General features: G+C 39.2%; 1 protein-coding gene across 4 annotated transcripts in view; it reads left to right on the forward strand.

Moving 5' to 3' along the window:
- The first annotated feature begins 804 nt into the window (after nucleotides 1-804).
- Nucleotides 805-25400, forward strand: part of rassf7a (Ras association domain family member 7a) — a 79775-nt gene continuing 55179 nt past the window's right edge. For 2 of the 4 annotated variants that reach the window (XM_061917612.1, XM_061917613.1), the window contains exons 1-3: nucleotides 907-936; nucleotides 2657-2768; nucleotides 10808-10925. The gene's annotated coding sequence lies outside the window, so the exon portion shown is untranslated. Of the gene's footprint in view, nucleotides 937-2656; nucleotides 2769-10807; nucleotides 10926-25400 lie in introns of all 4 variants that reach the window. The other 2 variants (XM_061917609.1, XM_061917616.1) reach the window with 1 other exon arrangement.

Genomic DNA, 25400 nt, shown 5'->3' on the forward strand with positions numbered 1-25400 from the left:
TTATCTGCTTATTGTGTTACTAGTGTTTTAGTGAGATTATATAGTCGTACCTGAAAGTCGGAGGTGTGGTGACCGCCATTGTCTCCAAGGGAAGCCACGTTTCTCCACGGAGTAAGCATCCGACGGTCGGTGGCGGCCGGTGGGAGGAGGCAAGGAGGAACGACGCAAACTCTCTGTTCATGTCTGCGGTAAGAGCCGAATGTAAACAAGGAAACACCGGCTGTGTTTGTGTTGCTAAAGGCGGCCACAACTCACCGCTTCCCACCTACATCTTTCTTCTTTGACATTTTCATAATTCATTGAACAAATTGCAAAAGATTCAGCAACACAGATGTCCAGAATACTGTGTAATTATGCGATTAAAGCAGACCACTTATAGCTGTGATCGATGCTGGATCAAAATGTCCGCTACAATCGGTGACGTCACGCACATGCGTCATCTTCAACAGGATACTTGGCGCGGAATTTAAAATTGCCATTTAGTAAACTAACCTGGCATGTGTTGCATTGTAAAGATTGCATCATTGATCTATAAACTATCGGACTGCGTGGTCGGTAGTAGTGGGTTTCAGTAGGCCTTTAATACTATGACACTGTTTTGAAAAATTAGTTAAACACTAAACAGGAAGTCAAACTATAATTATGAAACTCAAAGGTATAGAAATAAATAAACTTTATCTTTTTTTTAATTGTATTTTTTATTTATTTTTTTTTAACATATTTTCAGGCATGTTTTGCAAGTGTAAATGTGCTGTACTTTAATAATATAACATTATTCGAAATACCAGTCGGCGTTTAGTTTGAAAATACCGACCGGAAGCTCAGTGATGACCCTTTCCGGAATGGCTTGACAACAATTGTCTGTAGACTCCCAAAAGTCGTCTTTTAGTCTTTTAATAATGTTTCACGGAGCTCTGCCACTAATGAATGCTTCACGTAAGTTTTGTTGAGTTGTTTGACTTTGTGTGTTGGTACGTGAAAAACTGGACGACCGTTCTAACGCCTCGCTTGGGGAGATTGTGCCAACAAGTGGTGCACCTGCTGACTCAAGATAAACATCACACAGACGAATTTTTATAACTGTGATACTTTATTGGTGTTAAATTTCATTTAGCGTTCATTAAAACCAGCGTTTGTTTTACTCAGTGTTTAATCGCGGGTGTGCTAATTCACAAGTTGCGAGGTCACCAAAATATGAAAAACCCCACTCAATATGATGCAATATATATTTGGACAACACGAAAAACGACACAAATACACCAGCACCCAATGGGGAAATGGCATTAAAAAACAAATAAAATAAAAATTAATTAGTAAAAAAATATATAAATAATATATATATATATACATATATATATATTTTTTATTTTTTCAAGATTTTCAAGCCAAAAGTCGCTAGTGCGCATGCGCCTGACTTTGTTTTCAGATAGTGTGCAGCGTTGCCTAAAATGCATAACAAAATGACGGGTTTTCTATATTTAAAAATTTTACTGTATTAGATAGATAGATAGACAGACACTAGGGGTGTGGGAATAAATCGATTCGAATTTGAATCGCAATTCTCATGTTGTGCGATTAAAAATCGATTCACATTTTTAAAAATCGATTTTTTTTTTTTTTATCAATCCAACAAACCACTACACAGCAATACCATAACAATGCAATCCTGTTCAAAAACCAAACCTGACCCAGCAACACTCAGAACTGCAATGAACAGAGCAATTAAGGAGACACAAACACGACACAGAACAAACTAAAAGTAGTGAAACAAAAATGAATATTATCAACAACAGTATCAATATTAGTTATAATTTCAGCATAGCAGTGATTAAAAATCCAATTGACATTATCTTTAGACATTTATAAAAACAAAAAAAAAGAACAATAGCGTCACAGTGGCTTACACTTGCATCGCATCTCATAAGCTTGACAACACACTGTGTCCAATATTTTCACAAAGATAAAATAAGTCATATTTTGGTTGGGTTTAATAGTTAAAACAAATTTACATTTTTTGCAATCAGTTGTTAAACACTGACACGATTGTATATACGGCGGATACTGCCCTCCAAAATAGTTTCTCTCGTTTTGAGGAAATAACATTAGAAGAATTGTTACAACGTGTAAATGGAATAAAACAGACAACATGTTTACTTGACCCTCTTCCTGGGAAACTGATCAAGGAGCTCTTTGTATTATTAGGTCCATCAGTGCTAAATATTATAAACTTATCACTCTCCTCAGGCACTGTTCCCCTAGCATTCAAAAAAGCGGTTATTCATCCTCTTCTTAAAAGACCTAACCTCGATCCTGACCTCATGGTAAACTACCGACCGGTGTCTCACCTTCCCTTTATTTCAAAAATCCTCGAAAAAATTGTTGCGGAGCAGTTAAATGAACACTTAGCGTCTAACAATCTATGTGAAACCTTTCAATCCGGTTTCAGGGCAAATCACTCCACGGAGACAGCCCTCGCAAAAATGACTAATGATCTATTGCTAACGATGGATTCTGATGCGTCATCTATGTTGCTGCTCCTCGATCTTAGCGCTGCTTTCGATACCGTCGATCATAATATTTTATTAGAACGTATCAAAACACAAATTGGTATGTCAGACTTAGCCCTGTCTTGGTTTAACTCTTATCTTACTGATAGGATGCAGTGTGTCTCCCATAACAATGTGACCTCGAACTACGTTAAGGTAACGTGTGGAGTTCCCCAGGGTTCGGTCCTTGGCCCTGCACTCTTCATCATCTACATGCTGCCGGTAGGTGACATCATACGCAAATACGGTATTAGCTTTCACTGTTATGCTGATGACACCCAACTCTACATGCCCCTAAAGCTGACCAACACGCCGGATTGTAGTCAGTTGGAGGCGTGTCTTGATGAAATTAAACAATGGATGTCCGCTAACTTTTTGCAACTCAACGCCAAAAAAACGGAAATGCTGATTATCGGTCCTGCTAGACACCGAACTCTATTTAATAATACAACTCTAACATTTGACAACCAAACAATTAAACAAGGCGACACGGTAAAGAATCTGGGTGTTATCTTCGACCCAACTCTCTCCTTTGAGTCACACATTAAAAGCGTTACTAAAACGGCCTTCTTTCATCTCCGTAATATCGCTAAAATTCGCTCCATTCTGTCCACTAAAGACGCTGAGATCATTATCCATGCGTTTGTTACGTCTCGCCTCGACTACTGTAACGTATTGTTTTCGGGTCTCCCCATGTCTAACATTAAAAGATTACAGTTGGTACAAAATGCGGCTGCTAGACTTTTGACAAGAACAAGAAAGTTTGATCACATTACGCCTGTAATGGCTCACCTGCACTGGCTTCCTGTGCACTTAAGATGTGACTTTAAGGTTTTACTACTTACGTATAAAATACTACACGGTCTAGCTCCATCCTATCTTGCCGATTGTATTGTACCATATGTCCCGGCAAGAAATCTGCGTTCAAAGGACTCCGACTTGTTAGTGATTCCCAAAGCCCAAAAAAAGTCCGCGGGCTATAGAGCGTTTTCCGTTCGGGCTCCAGTACTCTGGAATGCCCTCCCGGTAACAGTTCGAGATGCCACCTCAGTAGAAGCATTTAAGTCTCACCTTAATACTCATTTGTATACTCTAGCCTTTAAATAGACTCCCTTTTTAGACCAGTTGATCTGCCGTTTCTTTTATTTTTCTTCTATGTCCCACTCTCCCTTGTGGAGGGGGTCCGGTCCGATCCGGTGGCCATGTACTGCTTGCCTGTGTATCGGCTGGGGACATCTCTGCGATGCTGATCCGCCTCCGCTTGGGATGGTTTCCTGCTGGCTCCGCTGTGAACGGGACTCTCGCTGCTGTGTTGGATCCGCTTTGGACTGGACTCTCGCGACTGTGTTGGATCCATTGTGGATTGAACTTTCACAGTATCATGTTAGACCCGCTCGACATCCATTGCTTTCCTCCTCTCTAAGGTTCTCATAGTCATCATTGTCACCGATGTCCCACTGGGTGTGAGTTTTCCTTGCCCTTATGTGAGCCTACCGAGGATGTCGTAGTGGTTTGTGCAGCCCTTTGAGACACTAGTGATTTAGGGCTATATAAGTAAACATTGATTGATTGATATAATTATAAAACCTTTTAAAAAAATATATACTACTCTGCTAGCATGTCAGCAGCCTGTGGTAGATCCTGCTGAAATCCTATGTATTGAATGAATACAGAATCGTTTTAAATCGGAAAAATTTCGTTTTTGAAACGACAATCACGTTGAATCGACAAAATCGATTTATAATAGAACCGCTACCCCAAGAATCGATATTGAATCGAATCATGGGACACCCAAAGATTCGCAGCCCTAATAGATAGATAGATAGTACTTTATTGATTCCTTCCGGAGAGTCCCCTCAGGAAAATAACAATTCCAGTAGCAGTGTAAAAAATTGAGATCAAATTTAAAAAGTAAAAAAGTAAATAATGGGGGTATAAATGGAAATCAAATAGAAAATATTAAAATAAATAATACAGATATAACAGTAAAAATAAGAATATAACAAGAAACACTATGCTAACTGTCAGGAATTTTATCTCGGGTTATCACTATACCCTTTACCGTTATATCCTTAATTAGTATCCAAATCTTGGGGTATTATTTTAAAGAACATTTATTTATGCAACCAATTATATAACCTGGGATTAATCATGATTGATCACAAAATTAGACTGTGGTTAATCTGATTTAAAAACAGTTTACCACTTGACAGCCCGAGTAGTAGTAAATCAGAGCAACTAAAGAACATGCTTTTTTCTGGTTAGTTGATACTTGATCGAGTTGAATTGTGCATGTGTATATTACTCGGAGTAGTGAGTAATAATGGCACCATAACATAATACAGGGTTGCCCTTAATGTAACTAAACATGGCACACCACCACGAAAAATCGTAGCCGGCACACCTTGAAAATAAGGTTTTAAATTAAAGTAATATAATGTATTGGAACCTCCAGAGGAAATCACACAAAGACAGACATTATTTTTAACTTTTATTGCTAATCTTATAACAACCATCCCATTTCCAACAGATTTTACTTCCCTTCCACACACTTTTGTTTCTGTGCTTCACTCTCAGACACACAACAACACTCCAGAACACATTCATTCTTCGCCAATTTGCTGTTAGTCATCGACAGTGTTTTTGGTATTATGGTAAAAATGATCATCGAATCAAAACCACATGAACATAAAACATTACCACCAGCAGATCTTTCCAGTATGAATGGGAATATATAGCCAATTATTTGCGCGCTGTTGACTCTTGATGCACCGAAAATTTGGCCGCGGAAAAAAGACGTTGCTCACCGAAAACAACGTTGCCAAAACCGGATATTGTGATGAAGTAGACAAGATGCATGTGATTATATGGGCGTAGTCAGCATGGCTGCAAAGAAGACATATTTTAATGTATCCTTGATATACCTGCAGACAGCGTGCTACAAAGTGTGCAAATATTTAGAGGACAATGGGAGCTTTTAAGGAGAGAAAGTCCAACTGGAGCAGCAGCGTGAAGCAAGTGTGATGTCGTGATCGCTGCAGTTCTTTTTTCAACTTTGTAATATTTCAGTGTTATAAGTTTACCCACCTATTTCTGGGGCTGAGGTTGCTGAGGTAGCTAAAAAGCTCCTCGGTGGCAAGGCCCCAGGGGTGGATGAGATCCGCCCGGAGTTCCTTAAGGCTCTGGATGCTGTGGGGCTGTCTTGGTTGGCAAGACTCTGCAGCATCGCGTGGACATCGGGGGCGGTACCTCTGGATTGGCAGACCGGGGTGGTGGTCCCTCTCTTTAAGAAGGGGGACCGGAGGGTGTGTTCCAACTATCGTGGGATCACACTCCTCAGCTTTCCCGGTAAGGTTTATTCAGGTGTACTGGAGAGGAGACTACGCCGGATAGTCGAACCTCGGATTCAGGAGGAACAGTGTGGTTTTCGTCCTGGTTGTGGAACTGTGGACCAGCTCTATACTCTCGGCAGGGTTCTTGAGGGTGCATGGGAGTTTGCCCAACCAGTCTACATGTGCTTTGTGGACTTGGAGAAGGCATTCGACCGTGTCCCTCGGGAAGTCCTGTGGGGAGTGCTCAGAGAGTATGGGGTATCGGACTGTCTTATTATGGCAGTCCGCTCCCTGTACGATCAGAGTCAGAGCTTGGTCCGCATTGCTGGCAGTAAGTCGGACACGTTTCCAGTGAGGGTTGGACTCCGCCAAGGTTGCCCTTTGTCACCGATTCTGTTCATAACTTTCATGGACAGAATTTCTAGGCGCAGTCAAGGCATTGAGGGGTTCCGGTTTGGTGGCCGCGGGATTAGGTCTCTGCTTTTTGCAGACGATGTGGTCCTGTTGGCTTCATCTGGCCGGGATCTTCAGCTCTCACTGGATCGGTTCGCAGCCGAGTGTGAAGCGGCCGGAATGAGAATCAGCACCTCCAAGTCCGAGTCCATGGTTCTCGCCCGGAAAAGGGTGGAGTGCCATCTCCGGGTTGGGGAGGAGACCCTGCCCCAAGTGGAGGAGTTCAAGTACCTAGGAGTCTTGTTCACGAGTGGGGGAAGAGTGGATGGTGAGATCAACAGGCGGATCGGTGCGGCGTCTTCAGTAATGCGGACGTTGTACCGATCCGTTGTGGTGAAGAAGGAGCTGAGCCGGAAGGCAAAGCTTTCAATTTACCGGTCGATCTACGTTCCCATCCTCACCTATGGTCATGAGCTTTGGGTCATGACCGAAAGGATAAGATCACGGGTACAAGCGGCCGAAATGAGTTTCCTCCGCCGTGTGGCGGGGCTCTCCCTTAGAGATAGGGTGAGAAGCTCTGTCATCCGGGAGGAACTCAAAGTAAATCCGCTGCTCCTCCACATCGAGAGGAGCCAGATGAGGTGGTTCGGGCATCTGGTCAGGATGCCACCCGAACGCCTCCCGAGGGAGGTGTTTAGTTTAGGGCACGTCCAACCGGTAGGAGGCCACGGGGAAGACCCAGGACACGTTGGGAAGACTATGTCTCCCGGCTGGCCTGGGAACGCCTCGGGATCCCCCGGGAAGAGCTAGACGAAGTGGCTGGGGAGAGGGAAGTCTGGGCTTCCCTGCTTAGGCTGCTGCCCCCGCGACCCGACCTCGGATAAGCGGAAGAAGATGGATGGATGGAAGGAAGTTTACCCACATAAAATATTTTACATAGTGTATTTAGATTGATAGATTTGATCATTCTATTTTGAATATGATCCAAACTCACAACAAGAGTTTGTTTCAGTTGCATTCAACCTATTAGGCGCATGAAAATTACATTTAGGCGCATGACAATTACGTTTAATATTTTACTCATATTGAAGACTGCCTAATTTTGCATTGCACTCATATATGCATGACTGCTACCAATGGTATTGTTAGAAATTACTTTCTGTTTTTTGGGTCATTTATACTTGTTTCTTAGGTTCTTGTATTTGCATCCATTATGATTTTGTATTATTAATTCCCACATTTCTCGTCTGCACCTGACTTGTTGTCATGGTTTTTTGCCCACTTAACAGAGCATGTCTTTAGCAGATGTTTTATAGCAGGAGGATTTACTGTATCTGTTTTTGGTCACGTTGAATAACATAGTCAAGTGTTTTGATGCTGGAGTGATGCTTCAGTTCAATTTATTCCTTTATGTTTTTCATATCTAGATTTTGTAACTCGTAGCTCTATGGAGTTTATTGAGGATACTGTGAATAACTGGGAGAATATTTTCTGTAATATTTGCAGAATGAGCTTATCACGTTTATAGAACAACACTGTTTGTGGTTTCCAATACAAAATGTGTCCGGTTTCTCGTCACATTCATACATATAATGGACAATTTTCAGTTGCTATATGCCTGCTCGACCTGGAGTGCAATATTGCACTGGCTAGAGGAAATGCATGTGTGTTGAAGTGCACAATTACATTGCAGAGGAAGTACAGTACATTGTGTTAACAGTCAGACAGGAATTATAATTTGGTTGACTACACAGTGTACAGGAGATAAGGCTGCTCAAAAAAGGAACACATGCAAGCCAATTTCTAAATGCAGATGATTTTTTTTTAAAGGGTTATTCGGTGTCCCCGTCCCTGAGTGCATCTTGCTGGCCAGGACATTAGAGCCAGCTCAGCCTAGCCAGCGAACGCAAAATTGAGTATTGCAATGTCAATACTAAAAATAATCATGATTCACATGGTTTGCCTTAAAGGAGAACTGAACTCTTTTTGGAATTTTGCCCTTCATCTGAGAGGGACAAGCAGTAGAAAATGGATGGATGGATGGATGTATCCACAATCCTAATGTGAAACAATAACCCATGTCTTTACCTTTTCTGTGTATACTAAATAGTAAAAAACAGCTGGTAAAGTGCAGCTAACAATACGATCTAATCCGACAATAATGCACTCTTAAAAACCTCAAACAATGTTTTTTTTATACAGTACAGGCTGTAAGTGTGTATGTAATGTAGTAAAGGACACATTCGTAATAACCTGTAATTTTTACAGTATTTTAGTCTTTTTAAGCAGTACTGTAACTTCTTTCCTGGGTGCATTGATTTCACAGAGCGCAGAGCAACAGTAGCGGTCGTTGCTAATGGTCGCGTTTCTTGCTATGCTCTAAATCTTTTAAATAAGAACAAAGAAGTGACTCACAATGTCAGCTCTCACTGAGATGCCGACGGATGGGATGTTGCATCTTTTTTGACCTGCTAAATTCAAAATAATCTTCACACATCAGATAAAAAAATGCTTCCTAGCAATGTTGCTGTGGTTTTATGCTGTGTTCTAGGGCTGCGAATCTTTGGGTGTCCCACAATTCGATTCAATATCGATTCTTCGGGTCACGATTCGATATTATATCAATTTTTTCGATTCAATTCGATGCCCGATTCAAAAACGATATTTTTCCGATTCAAAACGATTCTGTATTCATTCAATACATAGGATTTCAGCAGGATCTACCCCAGTCTGCTGATATGCAAGCAGAGTAGTATATTAAAAAAAAAAAGCTTTTATAATTGTAAAGGACAATGTTTTATCAACTGATTGCAATAATGTAAATTTGTTTTAACTATTAAACGAACCAAAAATATGACTTATTTTATCTTTGAAAATATTGGACACAGTGTGTCGTCAAATTTATGAGATGCGATGCAAGTTTAAGCCACTGTGGCACTATCGTTCTTTTTTTTTATTTTTATGAATGTCTAATGATAATGTCAATGAGGGATTTTTAATCACTGCTATGCTGAAATTGTAATTAATGTTGATACTGTTGTTGATAATATTCGTTTTTGTTTCACTACTTTTGGTTTGTTCTGTGTGGTGTTTGTGTCTCCTCTCAATTGCTCTGTTTATTGCAGTTCTGAGTGTTGCTGGGTCAGGTTTGGTTTTGGAATTGGATTGCATTGTTATGGTATTGCTGTGTAGTGGTTTGTTGGATTGATAAAATAAAAATAAAAAAAGCTTTCTTTTAAAAATGAGGATCGATTCTGAATCGCACAACGTATTCGAATCGATTTTTTCCCACACCCCTACTGTGTTCCATTTGTTTAGAGCCAAGTTCAGAGCCATTTTTGTATCTTCTACGATACAGGCGAGGCATGATTTACAATTTACATAAACTTTTCCTAATGCAAAGACAATACAACAGCAGCAGAAGTAGATCAATCTTTTTTATTTTATTTTATGGCGTGTGGCAACCAACGTTATTAGCTCAAGCAAACTCGTAGCAAGGCGATATTTCACAATGCCAGAAAAGTAGTTCCTCTGTGTTAGCTCCTACAATAACAATGCCTTACTGTATATCTTGGTTAGGTCACGGCATGTAAACTTAGCGTTTTTGGATATTTTTTAAAGTGCTTTGGAGGCGGACTAAATTAATCCCATTACCTGCATTGGTAGCTGCCTTTTGCTCGGATTTTTTTTTTTTTACTGTCTAGACCGCACAAAAAAGATAGACGTAAATTCTTTCTCTCTTGGCTCAAGAGAAACGCAGTCACCCAATGCCTTTTCCGCCGCCTCCATCTTTTCCCACCTTCTACAGCATTCCTGTTCTGTCTACCCTGTATAATGTATGTCTGCTCTTGAACGGGCCTGTGAGGAAAATTGTATTTTGTTGTACTTCTTAAGTGTAATGACAAAGTGTTATCTGATCATATATGAGTTTTTGTTTCACACAAAGATTATGAATTATAAGCAAAATTCTAAAAACAGTTCCATGAGGAGAGTAGTATGTTTGGGAATACATTTAAGACAGCATAACATTTTTGGTATACTTGGACTTTAATATCCAACGCTGCTGTAGTTTAAGATTATTTACCACACACACACACACACACACACACACACACACACACACACACGCACACACACACACACACACACACACACACACACACACACACACACACACACTAACCTTTTTATTCTGTATTATAATAGGTGCTGTAATTTAATTATATAACTAAGTAAGTTTTCAACCGTAATCTTATATTTGTAACTTTCATTTTTTTTCCTCCTCGTCTAAACTCTCTAGTCACAAACACAACGCCTGTCTCCCCTTTTCTTTCTCATCTCTGCAATTTGGGGAGTGGTGTAGGAGCAGTCATGTGACTTTTTGTCTGAAAACAATCGCCTGTGTTTACTATTGGATGATTTCTTTGAAAGAGCGTTGGTTGCCAGGGTGACGCGGAATGGCGGCACCACTTCACTTTACTCTGCAGCCGCCCCCTCCTCTTCTGCATTGCTGTGACCATGTCCCTCTGTCCGTAGGTGGTGGTGGATCAGGTAGCGCACACAGTCAGTAGCAGGCTTGTCTCGCTCTTCTTCTTCCTCTTCCACTTCTCCTTTTTCGCCAGGCAGACACTCTCGGAGACAGACAGGCTGAAAGGTGAGTGAAAAAATAAAGGGCCACTAATGCTTGGTGTCTTATGTAGTTGGACACATTGTCTCCGTTTGTTGAAAAATGTACCTAACTGAAAACAGCTCAGGGTTATAATACAGCTCATTTTAAGTATTGTTTTATTCATGAATGGATACTTGTTATTGTATTGTTCCAATAAAGTTTTAATAGGCATCAGGATAACAGAACAACTGAATTTGCTGTGCAACATTTTGCTTTTGGGCCATGTGCTATTAAACGTCTGATGTACGGTGATTATTAAGCTGATAACAATTTTTTCCCCAAAGGGATGCTCGTTTGTTTTTGGGACAAATTAATTTGTTCTGCTATGGCACAGAGTTCTAAAACTATGCTAGACCTAAATCAGGGGTGACCAAATATTTTGCCCTGGGGGCTGCATACCGAAAGATCAAAGGATGCCAAGGGCCACTTTGATATTTCATATATAATTATTTTGTAAAAAAGCTAAAAAATAAAGAGTTACTTTTAAAATAGTGGTGTCAAATGATACATTTTTAAAATCAGATTATTCACACATTGGAATTTGGATTAATCATGATTAATCACAGGTTATTACTTGGTTGCATAATTTGAATTAACTTGAAAAAATACCCCAAATATTGGACACAAATGCAATTTTATTTTCAGAATGTCATACGGAAACATTATTTTAAACGTTTAACTTGAATTCACGTTAATTATTTGCTCAAACAGTTTTATCTAAAGGCCCATCTGGGTGTATTTTAAAAAGTATTTAGCCTCCACTCATAACTTTGTAACAGTTTTATCTAAGGTCCCATTCGGGTTTATATTGAAGTGAAATGTTTTAAATTTACTCTTCTCAGTCATCTTCGCACTAAGACACAGTTTTCATCGACATGACCCGATCACTGACCCTATAACAACAAAAGGAGCATTTACGGTCCAAATCAATTTCATGATTAGTATGCGTATTTACATGATTATTTTTTGTTATTTAATCACATGAGCACGGTGGGACAGGGGTTAGTGCGTTTGCCCCACAATACGCAGGTCCTGAGTTCAATACCGGGCTCGGGATCTTTCTGTGTGGAGTTTGCAGGTTCTCGCTGTGACAGCGTGGGTTCTTTCCGGGTACTTCAGCTTCCTCCCACCTCCAAAAACATGCACCTGGGGATAGGTTGATTGGTAACACTAAATTGGCCCTTGTGTGTGAATGTGAGTGTGAATGTGGTCTGTCTATCTATGTTGGCCCTGCGATGAGGTGGTGACTTGTCCAGGGTGTACGACGCCTTCTGCCCGAAAGCAGCTGAGATAGGCTCCAGCCCACCCTGCGACCCCCAAAGGGACAAGCGGTAGAAAATGGATGGATGGAATCACATGAGTTAACTCGATCTTTTTGACAGCCCTATTATAAATATATAACATTATTTTATTTTAAGTCAAAGTTTGTGTTACTATGAAGATTTCACTTTTTTCTCTTTTTCATTGTACCTTTTTGCCGAATTTGTGTCATTGCCCAGTAATGATGAGCCACAGGCCACAAATGCACCCAGAGACCCAGTACATATATAAATAACTGGATTAAGTACATTGGAAGCCGTGGTGAGAGAACAACGTCAAGGCTTTTGTTTTGTTCGATTAAAACAGCACCTTGTTTTTGTTCATGCCACAAGCGCCTCATTTGTCGTTTGTGAATCCCGACACTTAGTGTGAATTTCTTTGGCATGGTAACCATTCTGAAGTGGTACCCTCTTTTTCTCCACTTCTTGGGCTCCACCAACCAGGTGCTTGCATTGGTCTTTGGTTGCTTGGCAGCACTAGAGCCACACTCCCTGCCCCTCCTGTCAGGTGCACTCTTGAATGGGAGGAGCTTCTGCTCATACAGCCGGCATCTGTTTGTGGACACTTGACCCTCGCTGAAAGACGGCCTGTGTTGCGAGGAAGCACACGACGCTTACTTTATTAAGAATAGTTTTTTGGTGGGACACATTTGCTAATTCTTTGGTAATTAGAAAGTAAGGTTGCAATGTATTCGTAACTACAGTTTTCGCTAAGGAAAAATTGGTGTGCAGAGTTTCCAAAGGGAACACATTGCGTGAGACGCAGAGGAGTATAGCTGCCTTGCGATACAATCATGTATTGATTCAGTAAACTAATACAATGCAGTCCAGCCTTTGGCTCCTATGGGGATATTTGTGATAATGCTAAGGAGAAACCAGCTCTTGAATCCGTCTTCCATTAATAGTGTCTTTTTTGGGAGTAATGTGCCCTGGTGAAATATGTACACGGACAAAGACAGGTCAATGAGACTAAAGCAGTGTTTTACAATTGTTCAGTAGAGTTCATGAAATGGGTTGTGAACTGAAACTACCGTATTTCCTTGAATTGCCACAGGGCTTCTAATATGCGCCTGCCTTGAATTACTGCCGGGCCAAACTCGCTTCCCAAAATAATTAGCGCATGCTTAGTATTACCGCCTGGTCAAACTCGTGACGTCACGAGTGACACTTCCCCTGTCATCATTTTCAAAATGGAGGAGGCTGATTTCAATATCCGTTAATTTGAAATCGCATAAAGGGAAGAAGATTAAGAGCTATTCAGTAGGATTTAAGGTCCAAGCTTACATCACACTCAAATTTTTACTGCATTCCTTTGGTAAGTGCCGGAGTGAAAAGAGGTTTTAAAATAATTAGCGCATGCTTACTTTTACCGCATGCCTTTGGTAAGCGCATGAGTGAGAAGAGGTTTTAATTTTATTGGCGCCCCGGCGGCAATTCAAGGAAATACGGTATTTACATTGCACTTGATGCAATAACAAACTTTAATTTACTAAAACAATATGAAATAATTCAGATCATGTAAACTGTTACTGTTGCACTTGTCTGGATAGTGTGAGAATTATAATTATTGAAATTACACCTATTACTAGCGACAAACAACAATGGCGTACTGTTATTCCCCTCTTTATTTTCGTATGTATGTGGTATTTTTTAAATAAATAAATATCCCGACATGCGCATGCTACATGCTTTACTCATGTCTCTGTAAACAAACATCATCAGAGTCAATTGTTGACCTTCGACCACCTCAAGCAGGTGGAGTGTCTAAGTGGATAGATACCATGTGCTATTTTGTCTCTGAGCAGGGTTATTCTAATAAAAGAGCTGAATTGCAAGTACAGTACATTTTATCAGTTTATATAGTAAAAAAAAAGTTACGGGTCGAAAGGACTTTGCACTGTAATGAAACACAAGATGTACTTTGTTATTTACTAGTTCCTGTCAAGATTGTTTGTACTGTCAATGAATATATGACGGTATATTCAATTGAGGCAGCACGGTGGAACAGGGGTTAGTGCATGTGCATCACAATACGAAGGCCCTGAGTAGTCCTGAGTTCAATCCCGGGCTCGGGATCTTTTTGTGTGGAGTCTGCATGTTCTCCCCGTGACTGCGTGGGTTCCCTCTGGGTACTCCGGCTTCCTCCCACTTCCAAAAACATGCACCTGGGAATAGTTTGATTGGCAACACTAAATTGGCCCTAGTGTGTGAATGTGAGTGTGAATGTTGTCTGTCTATCTGTGTTGGCCCTGCGATGAGGTGGGGACTTGTCCAGGGTGTACGCCGCCTTCCGCCTGGATGCAGTTGAGGTAGGCTCCAGCACCCCCAGCTATCCCAAAAGGGGACAAGCGGTCGGAAATGGATGGATGGATGGATAGATTCAATTGAACATTCAAGGTATTTTGAAGCCAAAGCAAAAGCAACCATTCTTAATTTGAAAACGTCAATATAATACAAATAAGTTTAGAGATGAGAATTACCCTTCTGATTTACTTGAAATGTAAACATTCTTAAGCTCTAAAGTACAACTCGATTAAGTTTTTACTATTCAGGATTTAACCTATTTTTTTGGGTGGAAAAACTCCAAAGTTGCTCAAAGGTTAAGAAGTCACATGACATTATTGCAGTACCTCATACCTCGTGTATACCTCAAGTTTTTGGCTCATTGGCATCTAAATAAATCTTCACAAGTGTGTTTTCTTTTTTTTTCTGCTTTTTTTTTGTTTTTTGTAAGTATGCCACCACAGAGGTGTTACCGTTTAGGCACAAACAGAAAAACTATAATTAAAGACCATGCAACAGGAAAAAAAATGCAGCTTTATAGAGAAGCACACCTGTCTCTGACATTTTGACACTGGACAGATTGATTTCTATTATGTATATACATGCTTTATAAGTCCAGGGAGATTATAGGATGCACTTATAATGTTGTTTTATTGCGTTCTGTGAGAATTTAGAAATTTCAATATTTGCATACTTGCATTTAGATTATACAGTATGTTCACTAGTATTTATAACTACAGTAGTAGTAAACCTTACAATGATTTTATTGGTACTAATCGATTCGGATGGTAATTAGAAAAAAAAAATACATTTTGATACAATTAACATCTTGTTCACCATACCAATCAGTTATTGTACATTATGAACAGAGTTGTATGCAGCTTTCAATAGTTTGAATGAAACAAACATGTTGGGGAACTTAATTTTCCTAATGCAATAATCCTTAATTTCCCTCCGGGCACACGCCCAGGAAATCAATAAAATGCTATCTAATCTAATATAATCTAATCTAATGAATTAGACAAATAAAACACAAGCCGTATGCAATCTAGGTCCTTAGTCAATCATAATGCGGAAGTTATACAAAGGGTAATAGTTCATACATCTCAACAAAGACATATGGACGTTTACTGACAAGCAATACCAGATAACTACTGTCAGCTACAATCTGTGCCAAAAACATGTCCGACTTACTGTAATAATCGCCAGCAACGTCATATATATGTGTACCAAAACACACTGCACACTTTCTTGTTTTCCACAAGTCATTGTCAGCACAAGGTATGTCTGGCAGTGGTTCTCAACCTTTTTTCAGTGATGTACCCCCTGTGAACATTATATTAATTCACATACCCCCTAATCAGAGCAAAGCATTTTTTGTTGAAAAAAAAAGAGATTAAGAAGTAAAATACAGCACTTTGTCATCAGTTTCTGATTTATTAAATTGTATAACCGTGCGAAATATTGCTCATTTGTAGTGGTCTTTCTTGAACTATTTGGAAAAAAATGTATAAAAAAACCTAAAAACTTGTTGAAAAATAAACAAGTGATTAAATTATGAATAAAAATGTATACACATAGAAGTAATCATCATGTTAAAGTGCTCTCTTTGGGGATTGTAATAGAGATCCATCTGGATTCATGAACTTAATTGTAAACATTTCTTCACAAAAAAAGAAATCTTTAACATCAATATTTATGGAACATATCCACAAAAAATCTAGCTGTCAACACTGAATGTAGCATTTTTGCATTTCTTTTCACAGTTTATGAACTTACATTCATATTTTGTTGAAGTATTATCCATCCCTTCCATTTTCTACCGCTTATTCCCTTTTGGGGTGGCGGTGGGCGCTGGCGCCTATCTCAGCTACAATCGGACAGAAGGCGGGGTACACCCTGGACAAGTCACCACCTCATCGCAGTGAAGTATTATTCAATAAATATATTTATAAAGAATTTTTGAATTGTTGCTATTTTTAGAATATTTAAAAAAAAATCTCACGTACCCTTTGGCATACCTTCATGTACCCCAAGGGATACGCGTACCCCCATTTGAGAACCACTGATCTATGGTGCCTTCACTGACCTTTGCAATATAGAAACACACATGAATAACATTACTAGACCATTACTTTCAATACCAAGTCTAACATAATACAATACCAATTACAAGAGCGTAGGCGCGGTCTCTATGGAGTCTAAGGAATCCAAGCACGAGGAGAGTAATGCAGATATACTGGACACAGCTTGAGATGTATGCAGGTTATTATAAAAACAGAGTTATTATAAACAGAATATAGTGTTTTTAAATTATAGTGTATGGTCATTTTGTATTATATAGAACTGTTATCTTTTACAAGTCATGCGTCTTTTAATTAATTGCATACATGAGGTGCAGCTAATTGAAAAAAACGTGTTAGTTGTATCAAAAACTAAAAAAAAAACTATAAGTGAATTATACAGTATGCTATATTATAAATGTTGTATGTATACTAGGGATGCACCAATTAATCGGTAACCGAATATATTCGGCCGAATATGGCAAAAAAAGCCACACTCGGCCTTCGGTGGAATGAGTTAAAAGCAAGGCCGAATAGTGGCGTGTGACGCAATGACGCAATTTTTTGACGCGGTGACGCAATCAACCAACGTGCAGTGACGCGGTGACGTAACCCGGCGCCTTCGGAAAAATGTCAGCAGTGTAGAGATATTTTAAAGTGTCGGAAAGTGACAAAAATAATTGCAGTTTGCAACGAATGTTCAGCCAAACTGTCTCGAGGAATTGCCTCAGCAAAGACCTTCAGCACTACTGCTTTAATTTATCATTTAAAAGCCAAACACCCAGAAAAGCATGCCGAGTACGAGAAAGAGACGGCTGCGGCTGTAAAAGTTTGCGACTGACAGTGCCAAAGCAAACGGAATTACAAAGAAGGTAATGGAGTTTATGGCTTTGGATGATCAACTGTTTTGTGTTGTGGAGGACATTGGCTTTCGGAGACTCATGGAGCACATTGAGCCCCGTTACACGATACCGAGCAGACGATGTTTCTCTGATGCTTGCTTACCGGAGATGTATGAAAGTGTTGCAGCCCGTGTCCACGAGCTCTTGGTTAAAGATAATGATGTTCACTTCAGCTTCACGACAGACATATGGAGCGCGGATGTCAGCCCCACCAGCATGCTGAGTTTAATTGCACAATGGGTAGACAAGGATTTCAAGTTACAAAAGATTGTACTTCACTCACAGGAGTTCAGAGGGTCCCATACGGCAGCAGCCATATCCGACGCATTTACCAGGACGTTTGAAATGTGGCAAATAGACCGGGCCAAAGTTATCTATATTAAAATAAATTAAATTAAAATTGTTTTATACATAGTTAGTTTCCTTCTTTTTATTCTGAAGCTGAAGTACTGTTATTGACAAATCTGTTCTGTCCCGGGATATGTTGTGTACCTGTATAAGTGTAACAGGTTACAAGCACACACTTATTGAGATTTACTTGAGCCTTCTGTTTACATTATTAGCCTGTTGTGTAGGCTACCTGTACAAGTGTATGAGGTTACAAGCACGCACTTATTGAGATTTAGTGGGCCTCTGTTTACATTATTAGCCTGTTGTGTAGGCTACCTGTATAAGTGTATGAGGTTACAAGTACACACTTATTGAGATTTACTTGAGCCTTCTGTTTACATTATTAGCCTGTTGTGTAGGCTACCTGTATAAGTGTAAGAGGTTACAAGCACGAACTTAATTGAGATTTACTTGAGCCTTCTGTTTACATTATTAGCCTATCTACTGTGGCTAAGCAGACTTTTGCCAAAAAGACAATAATTCCTTTGTTGTGGGTTTATCCACTTTAATGCACTTTATTTTTTTTTGGAATGCATGTTTTGTTTGAAGGCCTAATATAAATGAAAAACTGTGCTTTTTTTGAAAAGCAAAGGCTACTGGAATATTAAAAAAATGTCAATATTCAATAAAAAAATTACTTTATTTGAAAAACAAGTCTAAACATTTATTCTAGGCTATTTATGCAATATAAATTTTTGGGGAAAAACTGCATTCATTATTCGGTATTCGGCCTTCGGCCAAGCGCTTAAATTTTATTCGGTTTCGGCTTCGGCCACATATTTTCATTTCGGTGCATCCCCAATGTATACTGTATATTTTTAACACCGGCAATACTTTAGTACTTAAAGCTTCACACAGATCAGGATTTTGAGGGCTGATCAGTATTAGGTTTAAATACTAAGTTATATCCGATGCAATCACATGAGTGAGTAATATACCTAATTACAGACCTTGCTTATTTACTTCAAATATTTATGTACTGTTTATTGGGTATGGACAAAAAGCATTCTTAACCATTTATCACCATTTTTCCTATGCTCAATAATGTTGGAAAAATAATATAATTGCGACCTCTAGCCAAAAATTGCCGTTGCAATTTGATATATGATTTCAGGTTTTTATTTTCGTTTTTTTTAAGTTAAATATTTGAAGTAAATAAGCAAGGTCTGTAAGTAGGTATATTACTCACTCATGTGATTGCATTGGATATAACTTAGTATTTAATCTTAATACTGATCAGCTCTCAAAATCCTGATCTGTGTGAAGCTTTAAGTGCTAAAGTATTGCCAGTGTTAAAAATATACATACAAGATTTATAATATAGCATACTGTATAATTCACTTTTTTTTCATAAAGTCAACAAACTTGACCACTAAAATGTGTCATTGAGGAAAGTCTGTTTTCCTGTCACTGCTGCAATCGAGACCAATCTGGCACCAATGTCTTGTTTGTTGTAGCATCTGATCAGCTTCCATGATGTCACCACTGCTGACCAGACAACCCTAACATACTTTATCTGCTGATGTATGATATTCATGCATGGCATATGACAAAGGGATGCACACACCCACGCACATATGGCCCTCGTACAAAGAGCTGATTAGTAATCTAGCACATCTGCCAAAACAGTCACACATCATTAAATCAGTCTCACGCACAAGCCCACTCCAGCACACACACTCCAACCCTGATGAAGATGGCGATGGACTCTTTAAATTCAACAGGTCTTTAAGCTTGCAATTGTTATGAATCTGTTTTGCATACATTTTCTGCTTTATAATGGAGCGTATTTTGTTGGCATGGTATGATTAGAGAGATCCAACTGCATTATGCACTTTTGTCATCATTTCTGTGTGTGTGCATTTGGACATACACAGCTTTTTCTGTTTGTGTAAGTGTACATTGTGCAAGGGTTCAAGCTGCAAAGGACTTTCTCACTGTAACACAGCTACATCTTTGATCCGGTAAAGCCACAAAGGGAAAGGGATGATGATGCTGGTACGGCGAAAGCTTTTAAATGCTGTTACTCCTGCAGGTGTTTGGTTAGTCCTTTTCTTGCAGACACTCTGTGGCAATCGTATTGTAAACAATGTACGACGTAAATGGACAGGAGACAGATATGCTAAAGGACCACAAAAGAAAAACTGATGCAAGAACGCAATGTCAAACAAGAGCACTAATGCATGAGGGCGGTAGAAGTAAAGGGAGACAGACAGCCAGTGAGGGACGTCCGGGGGCCTCTGCCTTGCTCTGTGCTGGGCTTATGCAGCTTTTGTCCACCTCTGACCCCTGACCTGTTACCACCTGACTACTCACAGGCCTCTAACCCACTTTTCCTGTTGATCGAGTGTCTCCACTCACTGTAGTTTTTTTTTCGGTCATGGTTTAAATTAGCGGTTCGACCCCCAACACAGGCAAGTACTTTAGATGTTACCAGTGATCGTAGTGCTATTTGTATGCATTCTCCAAATAATGGGGCATACTTTTATTGTGAATATGTTGACATCTTTGCAAGCGCTTTGGAATAGACACATATCTATGGTTTGATTTGTTTGGATCCAACTCAACCCTATGGGCCGGTTTCGCGTTCAGGGTATAAGTAAAACCAGGGCATGTCTTTTTTACAGGGGCCCGGGTGGTGTATGACATCATTGTATCGTATGCACGATTGGCTATGACGCAGTTGTATTAAAAAAAAAAAGAAAATCTAAAGTAATTTTCCACATTTTTATGAAAAATCGGTGTTTTTAGTGAAAGCAAAAAAAAAAAAACTTTTGAAGGTGTCATTATATGCAAAATCCACTTTTCTTGCCTGTTAATAGCAGTTTTTTTGTTTTTGCCTTCCCAATAAGTAGAGCAGTTTTGAATTGATGCTAGGGCTGGCCGATGGGGCCTTTTATTCATATCTCTATATTTTTAGGCCATATCGCAATACACGATATGTATCGCGATATTTTGCCTTAGCCTTGAATGAACACTTGATGCATATTTTTTTTATTTTCCTGAAGGAACTCTCCTAAAGGAATCAATAAAGTTCTATCTATCCATCCATCCATCCATCCATCCATCCATCCATCCATCCATCCATCCATCCATCCATCCATCTATCCATCTAATCTAATTACAGCAATATGATGATTCTAAGTGTCTACATTAAAACATTCTTGTTCATACTTCATTGACATATCTGTTAATTTTAAACTTTCATGCACAGTGGGTATTCACAATTAAGTCAATTTATCAAAACTCTATTTATTAAACAGTTATTAAGCAGTGGCACAAACATTCATGTCATTTCAAAACAGAAAGTGCAAGATTGTCAAAGACATTTTAAAAAAAGCTATTAGTGCACTTTTGTGCATGACGTCACTAAGATGACATACCAAAACAATAATTAATAAGAAGTGCACTTTTTGTACAGTCCACTACAATAGTCTAAAACAAAGTGCATTTTTGTGAATGATGACACACAAGATATTTCAATAAGTGTGAAATAAAAATGAGCTGCATAATAGGAAATCAAATGGTGTATGTCCTACGGTGTTGATCTGGAAATAGTTGCTCCGGCATTTTGTGGGTTTGGCACCGAATGGAGATGTTGACATGCGGAGTAAGCACTATTCATTCTCTTGCGGGTGACTTTTAAAATGATGCTACAAATTAGCAGTGGTGTTACTTTTTGTATAAACGCTTCGGCTGCATAAATGTTCGACATATTCCCACTTGAAGCCAAACCACCGGCAGACGATGGACCCCCTGCTGTTTTTTGGGGGAATTAATTCTTCCTCCATTTGTTACCAGATTTGCACCTTCTTTCTCTCTTATTACCACTTGCATCACTCCGCTAGCATCACAACTAACATAACCATGTCGCTACCTCTGCTCCCCGGGAGCGTGTGACGTTGCTCACGTGACAGTATGTGAAATGTGTAAGAAGGTGTGCTTGTTTTAAGTCTCTGTGAGAAGGAGAGACAAGAAAGAGGGAGAAACGCATGCAGTTTAATGCCCGCAGCTAAAAGCAACTGCGTGAGAACGTATACTTGAATATCACGATAGTCATTTTCTAAATCGCACGGAGACAAACCCGCGATATATCGCCTATATCGATATATCGCCCAGCCCTAATTGATGTGTTGTGGATACAGTATATTTATAAAACAACCTTTTTTCCTTGTTTTAAACAAGCAGTTTGACGCCTTGTATGAATTTGCCATGATTATTTCCGTTGTAGTTCCCACAAACTAGCATTTTGTTATTGGTTGTATTAACCAGCAATGTTCAGTACACCGACCTCCAGCCTCATCTGAAGAAGTAATAAGTGCTTCTTAATTGTTGTGTTTCATGACAATGTAATTCATCCTTACTATGCGCCGTGATGCATGCACAGCCTTTAGTCTGAAGGGAAACCTGCAACTGGATGAGTTTAACTTAAGTCTTGATTTAGACCTGAATTAGATCTAGTCTCCCTTTTAGGAAAGGAGATTTTTAAACTCAATACTCGGACAAATCTGAGCCTATTTTAATCCATGTCTGAGAGAGCCATTTCAGTAAATTTTGGTTTAAAATGTGATTTAATCCAGAGCTACGTTAAACTGGATTTAGGTGGTTATGTCTATTTATTATTTATTATTTAAAAACCTATTTGCTACTAAGTTGTCTAATTTTTATCTCCTTTTTTTTTATTATTTTTTTTGATGAATTATATTAACCTAACTTTGCTGAGTGTGTGTGCTCAGACTGTGTTAAATGTTTTTGCACTGAAAGCTTTGCATATTGCCAATAATAGGCCGAGCTATGACTGAAAGAAGATGTAGAAACAATGGATGACAGTAATACTACAGCTTGTGAGCTACATACAACATTTGTTTGATGAAATATCTTTCCATATTCGTACAAGTCCAGGTCAAACTTTAAATGCAGCCACGCAAAATGTACACCTGTTTTTAGTGGTCGTAAAGCTAGTCTCAACTGATTCTTTGCAAAAATGAAGAGAAAGACAAATTGGCCGTGACGAAAATATGGCCCAAGTTTTCTCTTTTTTTTCCTCTCTTTTTTTTTAAAATAAAAAACTGTTTACATGAGCACATTTTAACTGACATTCACTAAAAACAATGTTGCTTTGACTGTTAGCGTACATGACACATTGCACAAATACAACAATTTAAAAACGGCTGGTCTGTGAACATGTATGGAATGCCTTTGCAATGTTCGGTTTAGGCATGTACAAATATGTCACAGTAAAAACAGTAGTATCAGTATACAATGCTGCGCTGCAACATCTGCAATGCTTCCCAGAGAAAATGTAGATGTACTGCATCGTATCTATGGCCGTGTCACTCGTATTTGAATCTAAACTCACTTATCAAATACATGCTGACAAAGCCTGCTCAACAGATGGTTTTGTCCAGGAGGTAGGAGCAGCTGGTTTGCATGTGTATATTACATGCATCGATAAAATGTTGAGAGAAAAAATATATTTTTGTGTAGCCATACACTACTACTGTTGTAGCCTTGCCTTTTTTTTTCTTTTCTATGTCATCTTTATGCCCCCTGATGTACCTCAAAATTGTTTTATTCAAGAGATGATATTATGCAGTAGATTTTCTTCCAAGACCTGAATTGTCTTCTGGGATGTTTTTGTTCTCAATATGAGATGCAGTTTATTTACATTTCAGCAGTGTAATTACCCTGCTAAACATCATAATGATACACAAGGCATAGCTAGCTTCACAACACATGCAATGGCCATGGCTTAACCACAATGACAAAGTCCAAAGTACAGGAGGGATATTCAATTAAATTGTTTTGGAAGCCACTTTCCCGGCCGATAGTAGCTGAGATAGGCGCCAGCGCCCCCCGCGACCCCAAAAGGGAATAAGCGGTAGAAAATGGATGGATGGATTTCCAGAAAGCTAAAGACCTAGGAGCCGGACTTCTCCCTTCACTATTAGTCATATTTTGAAAATTCCAAAAAAACAGCATCTTCTATAGTAGACATTTGGTTTTGGTCTATTCACTTTGTCGGCATTATAGGATAACTCTTCTGTTTTCACGGACCGTCTGCAAAAATCTGGTCAAAGTTTATGCCTAGGACAGCGCTCTAGTGTTTTTAAGAATCTGCTGCAAAAATTTGAGTCCCTTCAAAAGTTTTTGGAAAAGTACTCGCAAAAAGTTCAAATGATAAAAAAGAGAGGACCTAAATGGAATCTTGAGGAACACTACTAGTATAACTAAAGAAGTTGAACAAATCAACTTCTCAGTTACATAAATCACAATACAAAAACATGAATAACTGCTAAAAAGGAGAGGACTAAGGGGATACTTTAAAGGCCTACTGAAATGAGATTTTCTTATTTAAACGGGGACAGCAGGTCCATTCTATGTGTCATACTTGATCATTTCCCTAAATCATTTCAACAAAAATATGGCAAGATTGCGAAATAGATAGATAGATAGATAGATAGATAGATAGTACTTTACTGAAGGAATCAATATGTTCTCTACTAAATCCTTTGAGCAAAAATATGGCAATATCGCGAAATAGATAGATAGATAGATAGATAGTACTTTACCGAAGGAATCAATAAAGTACTATCTATCTATCTATCTATCTATTTTGCGATATTGCCATATTTTTGCTGAAAGGATTTAGTAGAGAACATCGACGATAAAGTTTGCAACTTTTGGTCGCTAACAGAAAAGCCCTGCCTTTACCAGAAGTCGCAGACGATGACGTCACCCGTTGAGGGCTCTTCACATCCTCACATTGTTTTTAATGGGAGCCTCCAACAAAAACAGCTATTCGGACCGAGAAAACGACAATTTCCACATCAATTTGAGCGAGGATGAAAGATTTGTGTTTGAGGATATTGATAGCGACGGACTAGAAAAAAATAAAAAATAAAAATCAAGTTAAAAATTAATAAAAAAAACACGATTGCATTGGGACGGATTCAGATGTTTTTAGACACATCTACTAGGATAATTCTGGGAAATCCCTTATCTTTCTATTGTGTTGCTAGTGTTTTAGTGAGTTTAATAGTACCTGATAGTCGGAAGGGGGTATCCACGGGTGTCTTGAGGCCAGTGTCTGATGGAAGTCGACGGCAGCATTATGGACGGCACAAGCTCAGCTGATCTCCGGTAAGTGGCTACTTTTTACCACAATTTTCTCACCGAAAACTGCTGGTTGACATTTGGACGGGATCCATGTTCGCTTGACTGCTCTGATCCATAGTAAAGCTTCACCTCCAGGAATTTTAAACAAGGAATCACCGTGTGTTTGTGTGGCTAAAGGCTAAAGCTTCCCAACTCCATCTTTCTACTTTGACTTCTCCATTATTAATTGAACAATTTGCAAAAGATTCAGCAACACAGATGTCTAAAATACTGTGTAATTATGCGGTTAAAGCAGACGACTTTTAGCTGTGTGTGTGCGCAGCGCTCATATTTCCTAACAGTCCGTGACGTCCCTCGTACACGTCATCATTCTGCGACGTTTTC

This window comes from Nerophis ophidion, linkage group LG12, assembly GCF_033978795.1.
Source record: "Nerophis ophidion isolate RoL-2023_Sa linkage group LG12, RoL_Noph_v1.0, whole genome shotgun sequence".
NCBI classification, from domain to species: Eukaryota; Metazoa; Chordata; class Actinopteri; order Syngnathiformes; family Syngnathidae; genus Nerophis; species Nerophis ophidion.